Here is a 14,332-nt window from a genome sequence, read left to right on the forward strand (position 1 = left end):
ATTTTTTAATGAGACAGTCTCTTGCTATATTGCCCCTTACCTCATTTGCTCAAGTGGTCCTCCTATCTCAGCCTGTTCAGTAGCTGGGATGACAGGAGTTAATTCTTTAATTTCTTAAAATAATGTCTTCCTGCTTTTGATATATAAGTATTGCACTTATTTGGGTAAATTTATTTGTAAGTATTTTGTCATTTTTAAGGCCTCTAAATGAAATTGTTTTCTTAATTTATTTTCAGATTGTTCACTCATAGTGTTTATAAATATAGTTCATTTTTATGTATTGATCTTATACCATGGAAGATTTCTGAGCTTATTCTAATCAATTTTTTTCCAGTTGATTTGTTAAAATCATGTTATCTATATAAATAGAGAAAGTTTTACTTCTTTGTCTCTAACTAGGTGCCCTTTTAAAAAATTTCTTGCCTCATTGGCCTGGTTAAAACTCTCAGTACAATTTTGAATACATATGGTAAAAGTAGACATTCTTGTTTTGTTTCTGGTTTTAAAGGGAATAGCATTTTGCCTTTGCCACCAAATATGATATTAGCTTTTTTTTTTTTTTTAATTTTTTATTGTGGGTTGTTCAAAATATTACAAATTTCTTGACATATCATATTCCACACTTTGATTCAAGTGGGTTATGAACTCCCACCTTCACCCCATACACAGATTGCAGAATCATATCAGTTACACATCCATTGATTTACATATTGCCATACTAGTGTCTGTTGTGCTCCGCTGCCTTTCCCATCCTCCCCCCTCCCCCCTCCCCACCTCTCCCCTCCCCTCCCCTCCTCTCTCTCTACCCCCTCCACTGTATAACCCTGAGGGTCTCCTTCTATTACCATGCAATTTCCCTTCTCTCTCCCTTTCCCTCCCACCTCTCATCCCTGTTAAATGTTAATCTTCTTCTCCTGCTCTTCGTCCCTACTCTGTTCTTAGTTACTCTCCTTATATCAAAGAAGACATTTGGCATTTGTTTTTTAGGGATTGGCTAGCTTCACTTAGCATAATCTGCTCTAATGCCATCCATTTCCCTGTAAATTCTATGATTTTGTCATTTTTTAATGCAGAGTAATACTCCATTGTGTATAAATGCCACATTTTTTTTATCCATTCGTCTATTGAAGGGCATCTAGGTTGGTTCCACAGTCTTGCTATTGTGAACTGTGCTGCTATGAACATCGATGTAGCAGTGTCCCTGTAGCATGCTCTTTTTAGGTCTTTAGGGAATAGACCAAGAAGGGGAATAGCTGGGTCAAATGGTGGCTCCATTCCCAGCTTTCCAAGAAATCTCCATACTGCTTTCCAAATTGGCTGCACCAATCTGCAGTCCCACCAGCAATGTACAAGTGTACCCTTTTCCCCACATCCTCGCCAGCACTTGTTGTTGTTTGACTTCCTAATGGCTGCCAATCTTACTGGAGTGAGATGGTATCTTAGGGTGGTTTTGATTTGCATTTCTCTGACAGCTAGAGATGGTGAGCATTTTTTCATGTACTTGTTGATTGACTGTATGTCCTCCTCTGAGAAGTGTCTGTTCAGGTCCTTGGCCCATTTGTTGATTGGGTTGTTTGTTCTCTTATTGTCTAATTTTTTGAGTTCTTTGTATACTCTGGATATTAGGGCTCTATCTGAAGTGTGAGGAGTAAAGATTTGTTCCCAGGGTGTAGGCTCCCTATTTACCTCTCTTATTGTTTCTTTTGCTGAGAAAAAACTTTTTAGTTTGAGTAAGTCCCATTTGTTGATTCTAGTTATTAACTTTTGTGCTATGGGTGTCCTATTGAGGAATTTGGAGCCCGACCCCACAGTATGTAGATCGTAGCCAACTTTTTCTTCTATCAGACGGCGTGTCTCTGATTTGATATCAAGCTCCTTGATCCATTTTGAATTCACTTTTGTGCATGGCGAGAGAAAGGGATTCAGTTTCATTTTGTTGCATATGGATTTCCAGTTTTCCCAGCACCATTTGTTGAAGATGCTATCCTTCCTCCATTGCATGCTTTTAGCCCCTTTATCAAATATAAGATAGTTGTAGTTTTGTGGATTGGTTTCTGTGTCCTCTATTCTGTACCATTGGTCCACCCGCCTGTTTTGGTACCAGTACCATGCTGTTTTTGTTACTATTGCTCTGTAGTATAGTTTGAAGTCTGGTATCGCTATACCGCCTGATTCACACTTCCTGCTTAGCATTGTTTTTGCTATTCTGGGTCTTTTATTTTTCCATATGAATTTCATGATTGCTTTCTCTATTTCTACAAGAAATGCCGTTGGGATTTTGATTGGCATTGCATTAAACCTATAGAGAACTTTTGGTAATATCGCCATTTTGATGATGTTAGTTCTGCCTATCCATGAACAGGGTATATTTTTCCATCTTCTAAGATCTTCTTCTATTTCTCTCTTTAGGGTTCTGTAGTTTTCATTGTATAAGTCTTTCACCTCTTTTGTTAGGTTGATTCCCAAGTATTTTATTTTTTTTGAAGATATTGTGAATGGAGTGGTTGTCCTCATTTCCATTTCAGAGGATTTGTCGCTGATATACAGGAATGCCTTTGATTTATGCGTGTTGATTTTATATCCTGCCACTTTGCTGAATTCATTTATTAGCTCTAATAGTTTCTTTGTAGAGCCTTTTGGGTCTGCTAGGTATAGAATCATATCATCTGCAAATAGTGATAATTTAAGTTCTTCTTTTCCTATTTTGATGCCTTTAATTTCTTTCGTCTGTCTAATTGCTCTGGCCAGTGTTTCGAGAACTATGTTGAACAGAAGTGGAGAGAGAGGGCATCCCTGTCTTGTTCCAGATTTTAGAGGGAATGCCTTCAGTTTTTCTCCATTCAGAATGATGCTAGCCTGAGGCTTAGCATAGATTGCTTTTACAATATTGAGGTATGTTCCTGTTATCCCTAGTTTTTCTAGAGTTTTGAACATAAAGGGATGCTGTACTTTGTCGAATGCTTTTTCCGCATCTATCGAGATGATCATATGGTTCTTATTTTTAAGTCTATTGATGTGGTGAATAACATTTATTGATTTCCGTATATTGAACCAGCCTTGCATCCCAGGGATGAATCCTACTTGATCATGGTGCACAATTTTTTTGATATGTTTTTGTATCCGATTCGCCAGAATTTTATTGAGGATTTTTGCATCTAGGTTCATTAGAGATATTGGTCTGTAGTTTTCTTTCTTTGAAGTGTCTTTGTCTGGTTTAGGTATCAGGGTGATGTTGGCCTCATAGAATGAATTTGGAAGTTCTCCCTCCTTTTCTATTTCCTGAAGTAGCTTGAAAAGTATTGGTATTAGTTCTTCTTTAAAGGTTTTGTAAAATTCTGCTGTATACCCATCCGGTCCTGGGCTTTTCTTAGTTGGTAGTCTTTTGATGGTTTCTTCTATTTCCTCAATTGATATTGGTCTGTTTAGGTTGTCTATATCCTCCTGACTCAATCTGGGCAGATCATATGACTTAAGAAATTTATCTATGCCTTCACTATCTTCTAATTTATTGGAGTATAAGGATTCAAAATAGTTTTTGATTATCTTCTGTATTTCTGAAGTGTCTGTTGTGATATTGCCTTTTTCATCCCGTATGCTAGTAATTTGAGTTCTCTCTCTTCTTCTCTTCGCTAGCATGGCTAAGGGTCTGTCGATTTTGTTTATTTTTTCAAAGAACCAACTTTTAGTTTTGTCAATTTTTTCAATTGTTTCTTTTGTTTCGATTTCATTAATTTCAGCTCTGATTTTAATTATTTCTTGCCTTCTACTTCTTTTGCTGTTGTTTTGCTCTTCTTTTTCTAGGATTTTGAGATGAAGTATGAGATCATTTATTTGTTGGTTTTTTCTTTTTTTAAGGAATGAACTCCAAGCAATGAATTTTCCTCTTAGAACTGCTTTCAATGTGTCCCATAGATTCCGATATGTTGTGTCTGTGTTTTCATTTATCTCTAAGAATTTTTTAATTTCCTCCTTGATGTCTTCTATAACCCATTGATCATTCAGTAACCTATTGTTCATTCTCCAAGTGATGTATGCTTTTTCCTTCCTTCTTTTATCGTTGATTTTCAGTTTCATTCCATTATGATCAGATAAGATGCATGGTATTATCTCTACTCCTTTATATTGTCTAAGAGTTGCCCTGTGACATAATATATGATCTATTTTTGAGAAGGATCCATGTGCTGCTGAGAAAAAAGTGTAACTGCTTGATGTTGGGTGGTATACTCTATATATGTCAATTAGGTCTAGGTTATTAATAGTGTTATTGAGTTCTATAGTTTCCTTATTCAACTTTTGTTTGGAAGATCTGTCCAGTGGCGAGAGAGGTGTGTTGAAGTCTCCCATGATTATGGTATGGTGGTCTATTAGACTCTTGAACTTGAGAAGAGTTTGTTTGACGAACATAGCTGCACCATTGTTTGGGGCATAAATATTTATGATTGTTATGTCTTGTTGGTGTATGGTTCCCTTAAGCAGTATGTAGTGTCCCTCTTTATCCCTTTTGATTAACTTTGGCTTGAAATCTATTTTATTTGATATGAGTATGGACACTCCTGCTTGTTTCCGAAGTCCATATGAGTGATATGATTTTTCCCAACCTTTCACCTTCAGCCTATGTATGTCTTTTCCTATCAAATGCGTCTCCTGTAGGCAGCATATTGTTGGGTCTTGTTTTGTGATCCATTCTACTAGCCTGTGTCTCTTAATTGGTGAGTTTAAGCCATTAACATTTAGGGTTATTATTGAGATATGGGTTGTTCTTCCAGCCATATTTGTTTATTTCTGTTACTAAACATGGTTTGTTTTCCTCTTTGATTATTTCCCCCCCCTTTACTGTCCTACCTCCCACTGTTGGTTTTCATTGTTATTTTCCATTTCCTCTTCCTGTAATGTTTTGGCGAGGATGTTTTGAAGAGATGGTTTTCTAGCTGCGAATTCTTTAAACTTTTGTTTATCGTGGAAGGTTTTAATTTCATCTTCCATCCTGAAGCTTAATTTCGCTGGATACACAATTCTTGGTTGGAACCCATTTTCTTTCAGTGTTTGAAATATGTTATTCCAGGATCTTCTAGCTTTCAGAGTCTGTGTTGAAAGATCAGCTGTTATCCTGATTGGCTTACCCCTAAATGTAATCTGCTTCCTTTCTCTTGTAGCTTTTAAAATTCTCTCCTTATTCTGTATGTTGGGCATCTTCATTATAATGTGTCTAGGTGTGGATCTCTTATGATTTTGCACATTCGGCGTCCTGTAGGCTTCTAGGATTTGGGATTCTGTCTCATTCTTCAAGTCTGGGAAGTTTTCTCGTATTATTTCATTGAATAGACTGCTCATTCCTTTGGTTTGGAGCTCTGTACCTTCCTGTATCCCAATGACTCTTAAGTTTGGTCTCTTAATGTTATCCCATATTTCTTGGATGTTCTGCTCATGGTTTCTTAACAGTCTTGCTGAGCTGTCTATGTTCTTTTCCAGTTGAAATACTTTGTCTTCATTGTCTGATGTTCTATCTTCTAAGTGTTCTACTCTGCTGGTAGTATTCTCCATTGAGTTTTTAAGTTGGTTTATTGCTTCCTGCATTTCTAGGATTTCTGTTTGTTTGTTTTTTATAACCTCTATCTCCCTGTATAGTTGATCCTTTGCTTCCTGGATTTGTTTGCGTAATTCATTGTCGAAGTGATCTTTCATTGTCTGATTTTGCTGTTTAATGTCTTCCTTGATACTCCAGATCATCTGAAGCATGTATATCCTGAATTCTTTATCTGACATTCCATCTGCTGCAGCTGTTACCTCTTCTAAAGTTGCGTTGACCTGCATTGCTTGTGGTCCTTTCTTTCCTTGTCTTTTCATACTGCTTGCGTATCTTTCCTGCAGGTGCGGGCGGCGGCTCTGCTCTCTCCTTATTCCAATTGGGGTGTCGTGGCTACCACGCCGGCAGGTCACTGGGCCTGTTCTGGGCGCTGGCGGCGGCTCTGTTCTGCCCCTACTCCAATTGGGGTGACGAGTGTACCACGCCGGCAGGCCACCGGGCCTGATCCGCCGGTCGGTTGCAGGTTTGCCTACCCTGCAGGCGCGGGCGGCGGCTCTACTCTGCCCCTACTCCAAATGGGGTGACGTGTCTGTCGTACCGGCAGGCCACTGGGCCTGTCCCGCTGGTCGGTCGCAGATCTGCCCACCTTTCGGGCACGGGTGGAGGCTCTGCTCTGCCCCTACTCCAATTGGGGTGTCGTGACTACCCCGCCTGCAGGACGCTGGGCCTGTTCCTGGCACGGGCGGCGACTCTGCTCTGCCACTACTCCAATTAGGGTGGTGTTTGTACCACGCCGGCAGGCTCCTGGGCCTGATCCGCCGGTCTGTTGTAGGTCTGCCTACCTTGGAGGCGCGGGCAGCGGATCTGCCCTGCCCCTCCTACCACGCCTGCGGACCCCTGGGTCTGATCTGCAGTTTGATCACTGGTCTGCTCACCCTGCGGGCACGGGTGGCGGTTCCGCTCCGCCCCCACTCCAATTGGGGTCACGTGACCACCACACCGGCAGGGCCTGATCCGGGCGTGGGAGAAGGATCTGCTCTGCCCCTACTCCAGTTGGGGTGACATGTGTACCACACTGGCAGGCCACTGGGCCTGACCCGCCCGGCTGTCACAGGTCTGTTTACCTTGCAAGCGCGAACGGCGGCTCTGCCCTTCCCCTCCTACCACGCCCATGTACCACTGGGTCGCGGGTCTGCCCACCTTGCGGGTTCAGGTGGCGGCTCCCCTCGGCCCCCTCTCCAATTGGGGTCACGCGGTCCCCACGCTGGCGAGCCGCTGGGCCTGCTCTGGGCGCTGGCGGCGGCCCGGCTCCTCCCCTCTGGCTCGACGACAAATTGAGGAGACTCGGGTGTCTGTGCCTCACCCCCCCTACCAAGAGACCAACTGTTTCTGTCGCCGCTGGTATTGATGAAGTTCTCTCCTCCGCCGCTTTCTGATGACATCAGATCTCTGCCATGTTGGTATCCTCTGCGAATGGCAGCATTTCGTTCCCCTTGCCGGGCAACCAAAGCAACGGGTGAGTCCTGACCGGCCCTCAGCAGGACCCGGACCGAGAAGCAGTCTGATATTAGCTTTGAAGTTTACATATATACCCTTTACCAAGTTCAGGAAATTTCTTTTTATGCCAAGTTTGTACAGTGTTTCTATCTTGAAAATGTGCTGGCTTGTGTCAAATAATTTTTCTGTGTCTATTTAGATGATCATGTATGTTGTACCCTTAGTTTTACTGATGTGTGTAGCACAATTGATTTCAGATGTTATACCAACTTCATTCCTAGGATAAATTCTGCTTGGTAGTAGTATATAATCATTTTTATGTGCTCCTGGATTTGGTTTGCTGATATTTTGTTGAGGAGTGTGTGTGTGTGTGTGTGTGTGTATTTTATAAGGGATATTGATATATAGTTTTCTTTATTTCTTCTTGGTTTTGGGATCAGAGTGCTATTGGTTTCATAGAATAATTTTGGTAAGTGTTCTTATCTCTTCTAATTTGTAGAAGACTTTGTGAAGTATTTGTATTAATTCTATTTTAAATGTTTGGTAGAACTCATTGGTGAGCCATTTGGTTTGGGCATTGATTTTATATGATCATAATTACTAGACCTTTTTTTTTTTTTTGGTGCCTGGATTGAACTCAGGGGTACTTAACCCCTGAGCCACATCTACAGCCTGATTTATATTTTATTGAGATACAGAGTCTTGCTAAGTTGCTCAGAGATTTGCCAAATTGCTGAGACTAGCTTTGAATTTGTAATCCTCCTGCCTCTGCCTCCTGAGCTGCTGGGATTACAGGTGTGCCCTACCGCCCTGCTTAGACTTTTCATTTTCTGTTTTTAAGATCATATGTCCATGGAAGGACCTTCCATATCCCAGCCCATTATTTCTTCATCAAAAATTACAGATATTATAAAGGATGTAATCATTAGGTATATAAAATTTTCATGAAACATTAATATGGTCTAATATCTAAGATAATCATTGTTTCCCAAAATCCTATAGCACTTTATCTAGGGATGGCTCAGAGGCAGAGTGCTTGCGTAGCGTTTATGAAGCCCTGGGTTTGATCCCCAGCATAACCAAGAAAACTAAACTATAACACTGTATCTGTACATCTCTTAAGTCGCCTAATCAAAAGTTTTTTTTTTTTTTTTTTTTTCCTTTTTGCAATGCTGGGAATCAAACCCTAGGCTTTGCATACATTAGGCAAGTGCTCTACCCCTGAGCTATATCCCCCAACCCCTGTGTGTGTGCATGTGCATGTACACAGTACTTAGGATTGAACCAAGGGATGCTCTACCACTGAACTATATCTCTACCCCCCCCACCACCTTTTTAGACATTGTCTCACTGAGTTGTCCAGGCTGGCCTCAAATCTCTTACTCTGCAGCCTCCCAAGTAGCTGGAATTACAGTTATGTGCCACTGTGCCTGGCCCCAAGTATGCTTTTTATTGTAGTTATTCTATTGCAGTCTTACCTCTTGTGTTAAAAGAAGTTCTCTGAAGGAAATACCCTTTTCTACACCGCACTTAAAGATCATCATGCTGGTGACTGAAATGTTAATCTAGTGTTCGTATCATTTTTTTAAAAATATTTTTAGTTGTCAATGGACCATTATTTTATTTATCCATATGTGGTGCTAAGAATCGAACCATCTATTAAAATATTATGGAGTTTGTTTATTTGGCTTGATTCTGTTATTTATGGCTTAGCACTATGAATTATCAGTGTTACCTGTGGATCAGATCTGGACATAATAGATTTGGGCAACAGAATTTCTCAGATTTGGAGCACAGGTGGGAAATTTAGATTTTATAGTTCCTTAATATTTGGCCTTTTGTATAAAGCACTGTTTTTAACTAGCTTCATGCTGTCTGTCTTCATTTATTTTTAGTATGGGGATTGAATCCAGGGGATGCTAAGCCACATCCTCAGCCCTTTTTTTATGTTTTGTTTTTATTTTTTGGTACTGGGGGTTGAATTCAAAGGTACTTAACCACTGAGTCACATCCCCAGCCCTTTTTATATTTTATTTAGAGACGGGGGTCTTGCTGAGTTGCTTAGGGCCTTGCTAAATTTCTGAGCCTGGCTTTGAATTTGGATGCTCCTGTTTCAGCCTTCTGAGCCACTGGGATTATAGATGTGCACCGCTGCACCCAGTTTATGTTTTATTTTAAGACAGGGTCTTGCCAAGTTGCTTTTAACCTTGCTAAATTTCTGTAACTGGCTTTGAATTTGTAATCCTCCTGCCTCAGCCTCCTCCTGAGTTATTGGGATTACAGACATGTGCCTTACCATTGAGCTTTTAATCATTTAAATGCTTTTTAAGTTACAGTTCTTTCCTTAAGAGGCATATTGCCTTTATTCAACCTTTTTTTATTTACATTTGATAAATTTGGGAGTTTTATTTCTTAATTTTTTTTTTTTTTTTTTTAATGCTAGGGATTGAATCCAGGGCCTTGCAGTTATTAAGTATGCATTCTACCTTTGAGCCATACCCCTAACCCTTTTTATTTTGAGCCAGGGTGTCACTAAGTTGCCCAGCTGGCCTCCAACTTGCAGACCTCTGTTTCATGTAGAAATTAGTTCTTCAAGGCTGATATGATTTAATTTATGAGTTTAAATCAACATTCTTGAACTAATTTTCTCAGATATTTTGATAGGTATTTTGTCCCCCTCCCCCCCTCAAAAAAAAAAAGGAAAAGAAAAAAAAAGTCCACTAAGTTTGGAATTCCTAATGGAGAAGAGACAAAAGAACACATTACCATAATGTAAATGATAAAATAAAATTCAAAAAATATAACTCTTAGGTCTAACTTTAATGCTTTATATTTTTAATATTAGTAGATATTTGTCTGTATTTTTTAATAGGAAGGGCCTTTTTGAGGGTTGAACCCAGGAAATCTAAATGTGTAAATAATAGGACACATTTGTAATGGTTATGATTGTAATTGTAGTAGTGTATGTGGTGTTCATTAGATGTCATTCTTTGTGTGTGGACATGGGGTGGGGCATGTGTGTGCTGGAAATTTAACCTAGAGCCTCATGCATTCTAAAAGCGTATGTTTTTCCACTTAGTTACATCACTAGTCTATATATTGTTTTTACCATTGAGTTAGGAAAAAACAATCAGTGCATTCTCACCCATCTTTGAACAAACAAATAAATGCAACCAAACTAAAAAGTGTTAGATTAAACTGCCATTTGAACAGCACCTCTTATTTCATTTCTATCTAGAGATCAAATTGCTTTCTCTTCAAATAGGTATCATTATTAGGCTCTTCATTTAGGGGAAGATATAAAAAGTTCTGTTCTTTTTGTTGGTGTGTTGGTGCACCCCTGTAATCTCAACAACTCAGGAGGCCGATGCAGAAGGATTGCAAATTTGAGGCTAGTCTCAGCAGCTTAGATCCTGTCTCAAAATAAAAATGAAAAGGATTGGAGATAGAGCTAAGTGGTATAACATTCCTGGGTTCAATCCCCACCCCCCATTCCTCCAAACAAAACAAAACAAACAAAAAAAGTCCTGTCCTCAGGTAAGAATTGGTGATTGGTGCAGGTGCATTTCAGGTTCTTGTCTAAAAGTAAAACCTTGGTCTCACTTGCCCAATATTTAAAAACCTGTCTGAAAATCAGTTTTAATGATCATTTGTCTGAAAGACTATCAATTCATGGAATTCTCCTGTCCTTGCTCAGCAGAAGTAAGATAATGAATGATTGGACCCATTCTACTTCTTAACTTTTGTATCTTTTAGTTTGATTTAAACTTTTGTTCTCAAATGTATCCAAGATGGGGCTAGAGGCTAATGGTATTAACTGCAGATTGTCTTTATGTAGAATGTAACATTAGAGCTATAGTTTTGTAGCCTTGAAATTTAGACTGTGTATAAAAGTGGAAAATAGGGGACTGGGGTTGTGGCTGAGTGGTAGAACACTTGCCTAGCATGTGTGAGGCACTGGGTTCGATCCTCAGCACCACATAAAGATAAATAAATAAAGGTATTGTGTCCATCTACAACTGGTCATGATGTGGCATACCTGTAATCCCATTTACTCAAGACCCTCAGGCAAGAGCATCATGAATTTGAGGCCAGTATGGACAATTTAGGAGAGGAGACCCTGCCTCAAAGTAAAAAATTTAAAAGGGCTGGGAATGCAGTACATTGCTTGCCTAGCATGTGCAAGTCCTAGATTCAATCTCTAGATCTTTCCTACTACTCCCCCCCCAAAAAAAGAAGGAAAAGGAAATTAATGTAATTATTTATAAAATATCAGAATCAAATAGATTCATGAGATATGAATTCCTTTCCCCAATAATTTAGAGTTTAATAGGGGAGATATCTATCTACACACACACACACACACACACACTAAATAGAATACAAGATCATATAAGCACCATGTTTTCTATTACCATTCAAAAGTTCAGAGGAGAGAGAGAGAATAGTCTTAGCTAAAGATAATCTAAAAGTGTTTTCCATAACAATGTATTTCATTTTATCTTTGAAAGATTTTATTGCAACCTGGTAAAACATCTTTAACAGGCATTTTCATAGGACAAGGGCAAGACATCATTAATAAAGATATAGCAGTAACTCTTAACTGAAAACTATCAGTCTAGGATCACTCATGAACACAGTCTGTTATATGTGGGTAAGGTTCAGAAGCAGATACTTTACTGTGTGGACAGTAGACTGTTGTAAGAGGAACTGAAGTATGATCAGAGTCCAGTTTCAGGATAATTAGGATGAGAGAGCCTGTGGAAAGACCAGTCTACAGTGAATTACTTTGACAGCATATATTAACATCCTGTGTACATGAACCTGTGGTTGGACGAATTTGAAAAAGCTTTTGAATTGAAGATTGGGGTGGGTCTACTAAGATGTTAGGAGATGTTTTTACAGGAATTCTCAATTTATCTGAAGTATAGTGGGGCAGTAAAGATTAAATTGGAAAAGATAATTTGAAGCCAGATGGTAAGGTCTTTGAATTTCAGTCTGAATTATTTAGACTATTTAATTTTGGAAGAGTATTGAGGGGTAATGACATAGTCAGAATGATGTTTTGCGGGTACTGGTTTGACAATAGCTATGAGCATGATTAGATTAAGATGAACTTGGGAAACTACATTTGGAAACAGTGGTCTAGATGTGAGTTAAGAATTTAAAGGAGAACTTTAATAGGGAAAGAAAGGTCTGGTACCAGACTTGGTTTCCAAAGAACAATCAACTACACATTGGTTACAAGGTAAGAAGAGAAGTAGAGGGGAGTGTAAAAAGTGATTCCCTGAGTTTCGAGTCCAAATAACTATTAATGCCAGTGGCTCCGGAGGCTGAGACAGGAGGATCACAATTTCAAAGCCAACCTCAGGAGAAGTGCTAAGCAACTCAGTTGAGACCCTGTCTCTAAATAAAATACAAAATAGGCCTGGGGATGTGGCTTAGGGGTTGAATGCCCCTGAGTTCAATCCCTGGTACCAAACAACAACAGCAACAAAACAAAAACCCCCAAACCTGAAAATACATAAGAAAGAAAGAGGAACTAGCTGGTTTGGGGGCAGAGGAGAAATTTGAGTTTGTAGGTGCTAGTGGTAGAATAGGTACTATCTAGGGTAGAATTTCGGGGATGGGACTATAGCTCAGTGGCAGAGCACTTAGCCTAGCATGTGTGAGGCACTGGGTTCCGTCCTTATCACCACATAAAAATAAACAAAGGCATTCTGTCCATCTACAACTACCAAAAAAAATTTTTTTTTTTTTTTAAAGGGTGGAATATCCAACAAGCATCTATAATGTGTACTTTGTAAGTTTGGGGCCAGGGAATCAATCACATAACAGTTCATTGAAGTCCTGGTTATAGATGAGATTTCCTAAGAGTAAAAAATGGATGAAGGAATGAGTGGACTTTACACAGTTACGCTAAAGAAGTTTCAACAGAGGGGATAAAGAAGGAATAGGGCAGAAGTTTCCAAAGAGATGGAGAGTATCCAGAAATAAGATTTACTTAGTCAGCAATATCAGTCATTCTGATTTTCAAATTGGTTAGCTCCAATTCTGCCTTATTACAAGTATCTTATAATCTCTCTTTTTTTAATCACCAAATGAAATCTGTAGGTAGTATTATCTATAATTAAAAACAACACAGTATGCCCAGTTGTACTATATTGGAGAACCATAAATAAGAGTAAAATAATATTTTAAAACATGAATTCATGGGCATGGCACATAATGGATGACATAGGAAATAGATCCTTTGCACAAGTACACAGAATCACCTTGACTGAAGAGTTGCAATTGTAGACTGATAAAGTCAATCTGTCTTATTAACTCAAATACCACAAATAAGGAGGAAACCAGTGAGCTGAGGTCAGATTTTTTTAAAAAATGGAGATATTTGCTCCTCAAGCCCTTCCAAGGTGAGGAGGTGCATGACTTAAGAATTTTGAAGAAGAAAGGATTTGAAGTAATCTTTGTAGAGAGTGATAAGAAGTGGGTAAAAGGGCTGTTGAAGTGTCAAGTGCTCTGCTGAATTTGTATAACTAGTGGGTCAATTGGCCATGGCCCTGCAATTTTTTTGTAGAGAATAAAAGACAAATGTAGGAGTTGAATGTCTAAGGCTTTTAACAGGCCAATCAAGGCACCTGAGCTGAAACTAGAGTCCACCAATCTTTTTTTTTTTTTAATATTTTTAGTTGTAGATGGACATAATACCTTTTCTTTTGTTTATTTAGTTTTTTTTTTAATATTTATTTTTATGTGGTGCTGGGGATCAAACCCAGTGCATCATGCTTGTTAGGCAAGTGCTCTACCACTGAGCCACAACCCCAGCCCAAGTTCACCAATCTTAAAAGGGAGTTTAAAAATAAAAATTAAGGATAGTTGCACACCATTGTGAATATACTTAATGCCACTGCCTGTTAAAGTGGTTAAAATGGTAAATTTTATATATTACCACAATAAAAAAATAATTGAACACTTTAAAAATATTATTGCTTAAGTTTCCAGATACTGTCATGAAACCTTTTGTGGAGATTGGTCAAGAACTTCATGCCTGTAGCACCTTCTGGTAGATCTGTGGACATAAGGGAATGATTACCATCAGGATTACCATTTCAGCCATCAGAGATGATTACCTACAGAAGTGATGCTGGGACAAATGATATTTTTTTATTTTTATTTTTTTTAATTAATTTATTTTTTTTAAAGAGAGAGATGAGAGAGAGATAGAGGGAGGGAGGGAGGGAGAATTTTTAATATTTATTTTTTAGTTTTTGGCGGACACAACATCTTTGTTTGTATATGGTGCTGAGG

This window comes from Marmota marmota, unplaced genomic scaffold (genome assembly GCF_001458135.2).
Source record: "Marmota marmota marmota unplaced genomic scaffold, marMar, whole genome shotgun sequence".
Taxonomy (NCBI): domain Eukaryota; kingdom Metazoa; phylum Chordata; class Mammalia; order Rodentia; family Sciuridae; genus Marmota; species Marmota marmota.